Source organism: Mus musculus, chromosome 4 (genome assembly GCF_000001635.26).
Source record: "Mus musculus strain C57BL/6J chromosome 4, GRCm38.p6 C57BL/6J".
In the NCBI taxonomy this organism is placed as follows: domain Eukaryota; kingdom Metazoa; phylum Chordata; class Mammalia; order Rodentia; family Muridae; genus Mus; species Mus musculus.
The window spans coordinates 89,951,323-89,964,495 of NC_000070.6; positions in this window are offsets into that span (position 1 = coordinate 89,951,323).

A 13,173-nucleotide genomic window follows, 5' to 3' on the forward strand; every position below is an offset into this window, starting at 1 on the left:
ATGAACACAGACCCTGCAGTCAGTCCCCTGCTGTATGTGTTGGGGGCCTCATATCAGCTGTTGTATGCTGCCCTTTTGGTGGTCCAGTGTTTGAGGGATCTTGGGGTCCATAGTAATTGAAACTGCTGGTCCTCCTACAGGGTCTCCCTCCTACTCAGCTTCTTTCAGCCTTTTCCTAATTCAGCCACAGGGGTCAGCAGCTTCTGCCCATTGGTTGGTTGCAAATAATCTGCATTTGACTCTTTCAGCTGTTTGTTGGGTCTTCCAGAGTGCTGCTGTGCTAGGTCCCTTTTTGTGAGTGCTCCACAGCCTCAGTAATAGTGTCAGGCCTTGGGACCTCCTCTTGGGCTGGATTCCACTTTGGACCTGCCACTGGACCGTCTTTTCCTCCAGCTCCTCTCCATTTCCATGTTGCTCACCTCCAACAGGAAGACAGGGCATCAAATGAGGGAGGGGGTTGCTATTCTAGAGTCAAAACTCTGACTCATAATTGTATTTCATTTAAACAGTACACACAGCAACAGAAATGTGAAAATCACAGCAGGAAAAAAAAAGAAAAAGAAAAGGAAAGAAACAGTTAAACAATATAGCTTTTTACAGTCTGAGAATGCTGTACACCGAAGGGCTTTACAATGCTAGTTCTAACCTCAGAGCATATATATAATGCAACTCAAATATTTCCTGATGTTGTGCTTATATCTGCTATAGGACAAGAATGATTAACTTTGGAGGGACAAGTAAAATCGCATGAATAGGAAAACAGACATGAAAACTGAAGCAATTATTATCATCTGCATTTGGATATCCAAAATAGAACATCCAGTTATTGGACTATACTTAAAGGGGTTTCAAAGTCTCTTTACCATACTATCTTCATTCTTTAAGTTGATTTTTCATTTCTGGAATAAAGATATTCCAAATATCCATTATTTACTCTGATTGTAGAACTTTTTCGGTATGTAACATACATTATTTTTATTTATATCAATCAGCCATAATTAACTCACATAGAAATTATGGTGTATCAGGTCATCATATGACAAACTAAATATCTATACCTGTAGAAAAGCTAGGGAAAACAGGCAGGGTTGCTCACTGGAAACAATTTCATTTGAGGTAGAAGAAAGGAATAGATCATTTAAGCCTTATGAGATTAATTGATCCTTTAGTTGTCTCTATGTCTGACTTATGTAAATCTAGCTATACTGCTTTTATTGTCGTGGTTGTTTCATAAATGTGCTGGTTATGAAGTTAGGTCCTCTAAAGTGGCAAGTCTATATTCAAATTCTGTTCCCACTGTCTGTCCATATTGCTACTTGTATGACTTATGTAACCTTGCTGAAAGGGAGTCCTGTCATATGTGGTGGTGCATATGAAGTCCACAGTCTGGTAGCTGGAAGACACCCTCTGAAATTCACATTAACTGTGCTTATGGAATTGACACCAACTCCTACACAGTAAGTGAAATTTAAATATTTATTTGATTAGACAAAGGACTTCACTGTTGTTTGCAGATGAAACAAAGCCTGGAGGGACAAGAACTCTGTGGCCATTTAACTAGAAATATTATTAAAAATTAACTTCACAGCTCAGGAACTCGCCCTTACTATCAACATATTTCACACCACCTTCACTGCGGAGCCACTGACCTCCGAGTGTGTGATTATTACCAGACTCTCTTTTCCAGTTAGGTTATTTCACACTGTGATGAAGCTGTGGGCAGGAGAGTAATGCATAATTTCAAGGAATTTTAGATGAGAAAAAGGAACATCAGGTTCACATCACGGACCAGTGATCAGACAGTTATTTATGTGCTTGGCCCAATGCACATGCTCTACCTCATATCTAGCAGATCTTCCATCCCAAGCAATGTAGTCACATTCTATGTGCATGGAGTTAACAGGTACCACTGAATTCATCAGCATTTGAGGTGAGAGAGAAATATGACAGGCTTTGCCCCACCCCATTTCCTTTGAGGATGCTTAAAATTCCACAAGACAAACTTGAATAGATGAAAAGAACTCAGATGTCCCATTAATAGTCCTCTGGGCTAGATCACAGACAGCTTTAGCTTTACCCCAGTTTCATTTGTGGACCAAGGTGTCCTCATTGGGGAACATTTGATGCCAGCTATCAGCCTGTTAGATTGGGACAGCAAACCAGTAATGTTTGACTGGAGACTACAAATGAATGGGGAGGCATCAAACATGGCATGACTAAACACTCCAAGAAGAAAAAGAGAACAAACCATTGTAAAATAAGAGCTGTACACAAGAGTAAGAAAGTGGGGTAAAGATGCTAGAATCTAAACAAACTGTTTATAATAGAAGTTAGGCCCTGATTCTTCCTCTCAGTCCTATGGTCTCAGAAATAAGACTCAGATTCAAAATATATTTACAAATACCTTGGTCAAATAGCTAGTTACATCTCTGACTAGATATAGTTTAAAACACTTTTCTAGCTTATACTTTTCTAGCTTATCACATGTCTGGTTTCTTGTGCTCAGGTACCATGTGTCTGGCTTGTCACATCTTCCCAGTGAATCTCAATTCTTTCTCTTCCAGAATTCTCTCTCCTCCTGATTTTCCACTTTCTATTTCCTGCCTAAGCTATAGGCCATATGCTTTTTAATTGTCAGGTAAGGCATCCATACAATTCACAAGATGTTCTCTCTACAGTTTATAAACATGTCCTAATTTTAGTTCTAGAGTAAATAGTTTTCCGTGGAAAGATTTGAAGTGCTAGCTTAAAAGAATTAAATTGTATCTTGGGTATTCCAAATACAATTCACAGACCACATGAAGCTCAAGAACAAGAAAGACCAAAATGTGGATACTTCTGTCCTTCTTAGTAGGAGAATCAAAACACCCATGGGAAGAGATACAGGGACAAAATGTGAAACAGAAACTGAAGGAAAGAGCATCCAGTGACTGGATCCACCTGGGGATCCATTCCATATACAGTTACCAAACCCAGATGCTATTGTGGATGCCAACAAGTGCTTGCTGACAGTAACCTGATATAGCTGTCTGCTAGAGGCTTGGCCAGTGCCTAACAAATACAGAAGTGGATGCTCACAGCCATACATTGGACTGAGCACAGGCCCCACAATGGAGGAGCTAGAGAAAGGACCCAAGGAGCAGAAGGGGTTTGCAGCCCCCTAGGGAGAACAACCATATGAACCAACAAGTACACATAGAGCTGCCAGGGACTAAGCCACCAACCAAAGAGTACACATGGAGGAAATCATAGCTCCAGACACATATGTAGCAAAGGATGGCCTTGTGGGACATCAATGAGAGGGGAGACCTGTGGTCCTGTGAAGGCTTTATGCCCCAGAGTAGGGGAATGCCAGGACAGGGAAGTGGGAGTGGGTTAGAGAGCACAGGGGTGGGGAGAATGAGGAAGGGGGATAACATTTGAAATATAAATAAAGAAAATATCTAATAAAAAGGAAAAAATTAAATTGTCATAATTTAGATTATATATTATGTGAAGCTCTCTTTGTTGGCTTAAAACTATTTTGTTACATAATTTTGTTTCAAATGAAAAATTTTTGTGACCCATTATATCATATATTTTTTAAAAATCACTTGGTTTCAGTCTTAGCTATTCACTTGTAAGTGGGATTGTTTTAAGTATGCCATAGTTGTTGATGTTAAATAGGTTGACTTTGTACTTGCCATGTCAAATGTCTATAGGCAGTGTTTAGTTGTCAAGTCATGTAAGGTTTTTCCTACTCATATGCATCAGTGGATCCTCAAAATTAAAGTAAAGTAGAGTGAAATATTTTATGTGAGTGTGCATATAATGTGTGTGCATGTGTGCATGTTTATGGGCATGTGTATGTGAGTCTGTGTGTGTGTGTGTGTGTGTGTGTGTGTGTGTGAGTCCGTGTGCGTGTGTGTATGCCATGGTGCATAGGCTGGGGTTAGAGGGTAAGCTCAAGTATTAGTTTTCAGTCCTCATTTCCTATTTTGATTGAAGCAATGTCTTTTGTTCAGACCTGAGCATACCAAGGTAGTTGGCCTATGAGCTTAGAGATTCTTCTGGTTTTCCATTGTTCTGTCTGGTTAGATTTTGTCAACTTGACTGAAAACTAGGAAGAGTAAAACTCAACTGAGGAATTGCCTCCATTATGTTGCTCTGTCTGCATGTCTATGGGAGCATTTTCATGATTTTTGATTGATGTAGGAGGCCCCAGACAACTGTGGGAAGCCCCATTCATACCTAGGATGGTGGGCTAGGGCTACATAAGAGAGGTCGCTGAGGAAGTCAGAGGAAGCAAGCCAGTAAACAATGTTCCTGGTGGTCTCTACCTCAATTTCTCCAGTGTTTTCCCATCATCTCTGCTTCAGTTTCTGTCTCCAAGTTCTCAACTGAGCTCCTACCATGACTTCCCTGTGTGATGGACTATGAAACAGAAGTTTAAGATGAAATGTGTTTTATCACAGCATCAGAAAGCAAAGTAGAGTAGCCATCCACCTCTCCTTAGGACCTCTGAGACCACAGATGGATACTACTCTACCCTCTTGTGGGTATATTCTGGCCATCCAATCTCTGACACTTATCCAATGAAACCTTCCCTCATTCTGAGAGAAATGTGTTTCTTTTCTGATTTATGGGTTCATACAGTGTGTGTGTGTGTGTGTGTGTGTGTGTGAGTGAGTGCACTTGTGCCATAGCATATGTATGGCTGTCAGAGGACAACTTGCAAGAATCAGTTCTCTGTTTCTGTCATGTGGACTATGGGAGTAAAATTCAAGTTATTAGTCTTTGTAATAAGCACATTTGCCTTCTCTTCCATCTCCCTGGACCATGAAGGATGCAATTTTTAAGAGATGAAGGCTTGACCCCTTGGGTGTCAATACGTGAAATGAAAACGATATAAAGTCTATTATGATAATTTGTTAACATGAAAGGGTACACTGTAGCATTTCCTAGTTCACCATCAATACTAGGAAAAAAACCTTCAGCTTGGAAATATGCCGTGGGAATTAAATTCTTTATTTCCAGACATTCTGCCTTCTCAGATCATTCAACAGCAGAGATCTTCTGAATAGTGCACATGGTTTTAATTTCAGTAATTGCAGAGATTTTAGGAGAAAGAGAATCAGAAATGATACTTAATAGTAGTATAGTCAGGGCTTCTAATACAAAATGAGCATAGAGAAAGAAATGAAGCCCTAACATTCTCTGAATCAGTACTTCCCACACTAATCACCTGTCTATGTTTTGAGCTATTTCTGCATCTATTATGGGACATTAAGAATAACTGCCCATCATACAAAGCAGAGCACCAGAGGTCTAGAAGTACAAATGTCTAGGAACATTTTCTGTAAGGAACCAAAAGGCACAGCACACTCTGTTAAAGGGTAAGAGTAGGTTGCAGAAGCAGAAGACCCACTTTTGAGTATCAGACACAATATTCTCTCTTTTTATTATTAATAAAACCAAGTTAGATGTTTTATAGATCCTGAATCACAGGAAAAACAACACCATTCGATAGATCTTTACAAAATCCTCTAAACACAGAGGTCTAGAAAACACTAATAAACACATTCTTGATATTTTATATGGCAAAACTTTGAATATATCTTAAAAATCTCAACTGTTTTTTACTAATATTTATTGTTTCCATGTACAACTACAACTTTGGACCCCTGGGAATAATGTTTCTGGTCATATTAAATATCACTAGCCTTAACTCTCCTCCCTTAAAGCATTTCCAAATCTCTACTGAAGCTATGTTCCAGAATTAGATCAGATTTTAAACCTTATTCATTTTGTTCCAAGCATTTGGCGAATGACTTTTAAAAAAAATACAATTTTCAATTCTCAAATGGGGAAATTTTAGCTGTATTCTGTGTCTATTTGGTTTATTAAATAAGATGATTTATGCAACATATCTGGTATAAAATAAATAACACAATAAATATGTAGTTATTAATCCATCAGAGTTTACCCAGGGATTTACAAAATGGCACATTTTCAGTAATCTATCAGATCTACAATATTCCCGTAGAAATAGGAAATGTAGAAGCATGCTTACAACTTCCATCTATAAAATAAATATTGAATGTTCTAATGCAAAATTATTTCATTATTTTTATCCTGTGTGTATACAAACAAGAGTTGGAACTAAAAGCCACAGAAGGAAAATGGACACAGATTTTGGTTTCCACATAAAGGATAAAACTTTAAGAAGAAATGTAACTGGTTTAAACTAAATCATAAGTAGATTTTCTTAGAAAAATTAGAAGAGTAAGCTTTATGTGGATTCCATTATGGAAGGCAGTAAGAGAAGAAAGCTATAGAAAATTGTGTGGCCACTGATGTGCTGGAGAAGAGGAATTCCAAATATGACTATAATTAAATATTGAGGTCCAATTTCCTAATTATCAAGAGTTGGTGCTGGATAAAGAAGAGGGTTAACTGTTGTATTTTTCCCTTAGAAAATGAGTGTAAACCTTTATCAGAGATCATATATTGCCTTTATCAGATACCTGATTACAGTCTTCCCAGTGGTGAAATGATAAGTGTTTATGATGAAAGCACCGCAGTCTAAGGACCTCTACTATGCCAGTCTGATGTAACACACAGGCTAGGAAACATCCAGATGACTAAGGTAGCACAGCATTAAAAAATATTAAACAGAATAGTGAATATAACAGCAAGTTTTAGTGGGCTCAAGATATATTTGATAAAAGGCCACTTCATTTTCTATATTCATATGTCTGTAGAATCCAGAAACCTTTCCATTGTATCCCACTCCCCTTAGGTACACTTCAATGAAATGATTGTTTGAACCTGTGATATGCTCATTCGTTCTTTGTTTGACTTACAAAACATTGTCCTTTGAGTTTTTTCCTTAGCATTGATGATTTTCTTAAGAAAGAAGAAAACGAGCTTTAAAAAAAAACCTAAGATACACATTATTTATTGCTCTTACTGCCAATATTGGATACTTTTGTAAACACCAATGAAAGACCATATTATTTGTAGCTGAAGGAATTTCTTCAGCCCATTTCATGATTGATATACCTATCTTACTCTTAAGCAGAAATATTTTAAATATAAAATATTAATAGTATTTCTACCTGGTATGTAGTTTCTCAAGCACTCATTGCACTCAAATCGAAGTAGAGATTTTATGTCAACATGAAGTAGCATTAGAATTCTGAAAAGTTAATGGATTTGGCTACCACAAGACATCGCCTTCCTAAGCTAAGCTGAGACTTTTGGGAATAAGCATGTTATGAATATAACCTAGCACTGCATAATATTTTCTACAGATTGTCATTATAAGAAGTCAGAGGCTTGATTATAGTCTAAATTTTACAGTCTAGAATTGTTAATATCATTTGGTATTTTCAACCCCTTCTAATACTATCATATTGGACTGCTTCATCCAAATGCATGCACTGGCTTAATAATTGAAAACTCATGGAAAGAATGATCATATTAAAACCCTAATTTCTACCAAGTAAAAGTTAATAGGGAATACGAAGTGCAAAGAGAGGCACCAGGTGGTTCATAGGACCTTCAGGTAAAACAAATGAGATTTTATTAGGCTGACAGATACAATTTTTGCCTATGTGTCAAGGGATAAGAGGAGTGTTGATTTGAGTGGCTTATTAACCAGGCGTGTTTAGCTCAGCAATATTACTCATCACTGGGCTTTTTAATCTGCCAAGAGATGGGGACCATTTGCACTTATGAACTGTGTGTAATTATGGTGATTCAGATCTTGCCTGATAATGAATCTTCCATCACAGTGTGTGCCCTCGGTCCTTTGTTTTCTGTTCTTCTAAGTGAAAAGAGAGCAAAGAGAATTCTCCTTTGACCCTGGCTTGAGTGGAATATGGATGTCTGTAAGAATATGTGGTATGTACCTCTATAAAAAATACACTTGCTTTTTCCTTTCTGTCTTCTGTTTTAGTTTCAGAGAGGGTATAGAAAGTGTGTGTCCGAAGACAAATGAATGAACAACATTCATCTTTCATAGTTATTTCATAGTAACTGGCAGAGAAAACTAGAAAAGAATCTTTATGTGACCTTAACAAGCTGGGACTTCCTAGGTAGATAGAAAGTAGGCTGTGCTTGGCTCCTCTTTCTCTCATCCCTATTCAGCTGCAGCCTTTCCGTTATTGTCTACTGTGGTCTGAGCTCTGTGTTTACTTGTAGTTACTCCACAAGTATATGGCCTTGTGTTCTTAATGAGTTTAGCTCCTATTCTTACAGCTGGGATAACTTTATTCCTACAAAGACCATGAAACCTTCAAAACTGCAACTGAGCACAGTAATTTGTAGCACTGTATCTACCTTGACAAGCAATCTGGTTCCTTTTGTATTTTCTAGCCATCCCCCTTTTTCCTAAGGCTGAGTTAACCTCTGCTGACACAGTCAGGGTTATGAGAGCTAATGGTATTTTTGCCTCCTAGGACTGTCTATAATGAGAAAGAAACTCTATTCAAAGGAATGAATCTTTACTATTTTATCTTTCAGAGTCTATGCTAGACTAGGTGGTGAAACTTTTCGGTGTAAGGATTTGGAAACTGGTTCTTGCCCTAGTGCTGTCATTACCTTCCATGAGAACATTGTTTCCCACCTAATTCTGTTCTGTGGTCCTTTCTTAACAATCTAATAGGGGGAGAAGATGGTAGTGTAGTGGTGTAGGGGACTGAATAACTTATTCTGATGTTATATTTGGAAAGAGTAAATTAGGCAGGTTCAGATTAGTTTTATCCAATTTTCACTTCGAGTAAAGCTACCTTCCACAAAACATGATTTTACCTGACAAATGAGTATCCATGTCCCAGTTTCCAGGATCTGGAAGAGCAATTCTCTCTATTGCCTGCATTATCAACATGACAATGATGTCTCTCTTAAGCTTCCTTCTTCAAACTTCCCTTTCCATGATAGAAAGATGCATTTCTGTCTACAGTAAACCAAGTTCATAAGTGAAGAATATCTCATTTAGCTTTTTGGCTTGCTTTGTCTTTTATCACAAATATTTAGTGAATATTTAGTCAGACAGTCTCAACTATATTTCTGTTTGTTACATGAATTGCTTTCTTATTCAACTTTCATATTTTTCTTTTGGGATATGTTTTTAAAAATATGTGAAAAAGAGTCAAGGGGTGGGTCTCTTAATCCCAGCATATACCTTTGGGTATGTATTATCTCATAATAAAATGGTGTGTGTGTGTGTGTGTGTGTGCATGTGTGTAAAAAAAGAAAATAATCCTAATATTGATAGTGGTCTTAAAAGAGTTATAGAAAGATGATTTTTGGAAGAACTTTATGGAAGAGTTTTTTATCCTTCTATATATGACCTAAAAAGATAGAAGTAGCAGAATTTTCATTTGGTAGCTAGAATTCTAGAGTAGTTTTAATAAATGATAATACCAAACTGAAGAATTGTAGCATCTTATAATATGTGTCAATTTCTACCCAGTAAAAGCACTTTGTAAAAGATTGCATGAAATGGGCATGGCATCCACCTTTAATCTCAGAAGTCTGAGACTGAGGTTGGCAGATTTCTATGAGTTTGAAATTAATCTCATCTATATACTGAGTTCCAGGCTATCTAGGGCTGCAGAGTGAGAGATTTAAAAAAAAACCATACAAACAAAACAACCAAAATGCAAAGCAAACAAACAAATAACACAGAACCTCAAATCAATCAAACAATCAAGAGCTATACAGTTGGTGTAATCAGGCAATACTAAGTTTTCACAATAAGGCAGCAGATTCATGTCTTTCATCCCACATGTTCTCAATTGGTTTCTCTTTCCACCTCCTTCACATAAGTCAACCATGGAGAACCTTATGCATGCAGAGAACTCAGATCTCCAAATTACAATGCACAACATGTTTGCTGTTAATTCAGCTTATGTACAGCTTGTAACATTATTATTTTGCCCCCAAATGCGGCTGTTATATATATTATGTCCCTGGGTCTAGCTATTATTTATTCTTCTCATATAAGATTAGACTAGAAATTATCAATTTTGTAGTAACTAATTCTATGTAGATCAGTTTTAGTTAACTTTTTAATTGCTGTGATAAAGCACCATAACAGCAAATAATAGAACGATGAGTTTGTTGGGAACTTACAGTTACAGAAGGTGAGTCCATGATCACCATGGCAGGGAGCAAGCTTGACAGGCGGGCATGGTAGGATTTGGAAGAGTAGCTGGAAGACTACATCCTGACCCATATACACAAGGTACACAGAGAGGAATACACACAGGCACATGCACATGAGCACACATGTGTACAAATGCACATAGGCACACATGAACATGCACGCTCACTCACGGGGTGCGGGCAAGAGAGCGAGCTATTCTGGCCTGATATTTATAACCTCAAAGATCACCCCAAGTGTTACAACTCCTCCAACATGGCCACACCTCTTATTCCTCCCCAAACATTTCCATCAGTTGGGGACTAAATATTCAAATATGTGAGCCTATGGGGCAATTCTCATTCAAACTACCACAGATATTATTGACAAACCACATTTTATTTATATTTAGGACAGTCAATATAGAAACTTTTCTTATTGACACCATGTAGGTTCTGATGAGGAAAGAGCAAGTCTTTAGAAAAGTTACTTTGGCATAACATACAATACTAAAGCTCACTGGGGTAGATTCACTGCCACCAAAATATATGCAGCTGCTACTAAGTCAAGTCCACACAATATAGTTTTTCATTTGGATAGAATTATACAACCTCATATTCTGTCTCTTCCTACTCACCCTAAAATTCAGTTTTATAGAGCTATACAATTTCAGGGAAATAAGAAGCATGTGCAAAGATTTCTGTCCATTCTTTTTTTTTCCATTTTTTATTAGGTATTTAGCTCATTTACATTTCCAGTGCTATACCAAAAGTACCCCATACCCACCCACCCCCACTCCCCTACCCACCCACTCCCCCTTTTTGGCCCTGGCGTTCCCCTGTACTGGGGCATATAAAGTTTGCGTGTCCAATGGGCCTCTCTTTCCAGTGATGGCCGACTAGGCCATCTTTTGATACATATACACAATGGAGTACTACTCGGCTATTAAAAAGAATGAATTTATGAAATTCCTAGCCAAATGGATGGACCTGGAGGGCATCATCCTGAGTGAGGTAACACATTCACAAAGGAACTCACACTATATGTACTCACTGATAAATGGATGTTAGCCCAAAACCTAGGATACCCAAGATATAAGATACAATTTCCTAAACACATGAAACTCAAGAAAAATGAAGACTGAAGTGTGGACACTATGCCCCTCCTTAGAAGTGGGAACAAAACACCCATGGAAGGAGTTACAGAGACAAAGTTTGGAGCTGAGATGAAAGGATGGACCATGTAGAGACTGCCATATCCAGGGATCCACCCCATAATCAGCATCCAAACGCTGACACCATTGCATACACTAGCAAGATTTTATCGAAAGGACCCAGATGTAGCTGTCTCTTGTGAGACTATGCCGGGGCCTAGCAAACACAGAAGTGGATGCTCACAGTCAGCTAATGGATGGATCACAGGGCTCCCAATGGAGGAGCTAGAGAAAGTACCCAAGGAGCTAAAGGGATCTGCTACCTTATAGGTGGAACTAACCAGTATTATGAACTAACCAGTACCCCGGAGCTCTGTCCATTCTTAAATATATCAGAAAACTTCATGGCCTATGATACTTAGCTTTAGAATCGTTTACATTTCATAAAGGAAATTTCCATGCATAAATGAATTAAATATATTTGAAAAAACATTTTGAAGGAAATCTTAGATTTTAGGCACTGTCACTTATTTATAGTGAGGAGAAAGAAGATATGTTTAGCTGAAAACATTTAGTGACAATGTTGTGATAGGAATTAAAACATTTCTAGTTGATGTCTGCATAGGGAAAGAAATTCGTTGCAAAATATTTACAGCTTTGTTTGCAAAAATGATGATGAGGAGATATTTTTATTCTTTTTGTTTCACTAATGGATAAAGGAATGCTGATCTGTCAGTGTTGTTGTGTGGGTTAATGTCATATTAGGACACTACAGTGGTATTCCTTCTTAGAAAACAGCTCATTACAGCCCATAACACAAAAGTGTATTTAATAAGAAAACGAGATTACCTCTAGAATTAACACTGTAACTGTAAGCCCTCTTCTCTATTTTGGCTCCAGTACAGTTTTTGAAACTTCCATTTTCAATAAACCCCACCATAGTAATGATTTTTTAAAAAAATTTTGCCCTCTTTTATATCTATTCCTCTGTTTCTTTGTCATCTTTTCTGATACTTGATGATTTCCTACTATGTCTAGAGAAATCATGTGCCTTCAAAACAGTTAGCTCTGATTTTTGTCTTAGTCAAGTTTAGCAAAGCAAAATTTATTTCATTTATAAAATATCTCTGCTTTCTTATATGAAAGAAGAAACAATATATATTCTCCAAGTTAGAATTAACTGAGAAAATGTACATAGACTATCTACCAGAAAGTCTTGACACAGTCTAACAGATAAAACAGTTAACACATTTTCTTTCCCCTTTCCTTTTTCCCCCCAGTCATCTTGGTTCCTCTGATAGATTAAAATATGTCATCAGTAAAGAGTTAGGACCTTGTAGCCTAGCCAGTAAACACGTCAAGAGCTATGCAACTATTTAATGTTAGTCTGGGTATAAGTCAATGTATAGAGCAAGAGTTATAGTTCAGTTGTCCAGCCACATTCCTATAATTCCCAATAGATACTTTTATTAAAAGAGGAGACACTCTGAATTAACACCGATAGCTAAGCTATCACTGCATAAAAGAAATTACAACTGAGCAACAATGTCTACCTTCACTGGCAATTTGAAGTAGGTAGGATTTCCTTTTAGAATATATTCTTATGGACAAGTGTGTTTTCAGAGGTCAGAGTGTTAGAGAAGGTAGGAGATGTACCTGTAATATATAAAAGTGCAGTCATTAGGTTTGATAACTGGAATGAATGGTGCCTATAAAATTGGGGTGTGTCTCTGAGTATGTTTCCAGATTTCTTGGCATGCGGGATAGTAAAAGCAGTGAGAAGATAGTTACCCTGAATGTGGGCATCACCATCTGGTAGGCCAGGGTGCAGATGGAGTGCAAAGCAGGAAAGCTTGCCAACGTGAACAGTGGACTCTTCTCATAAGGA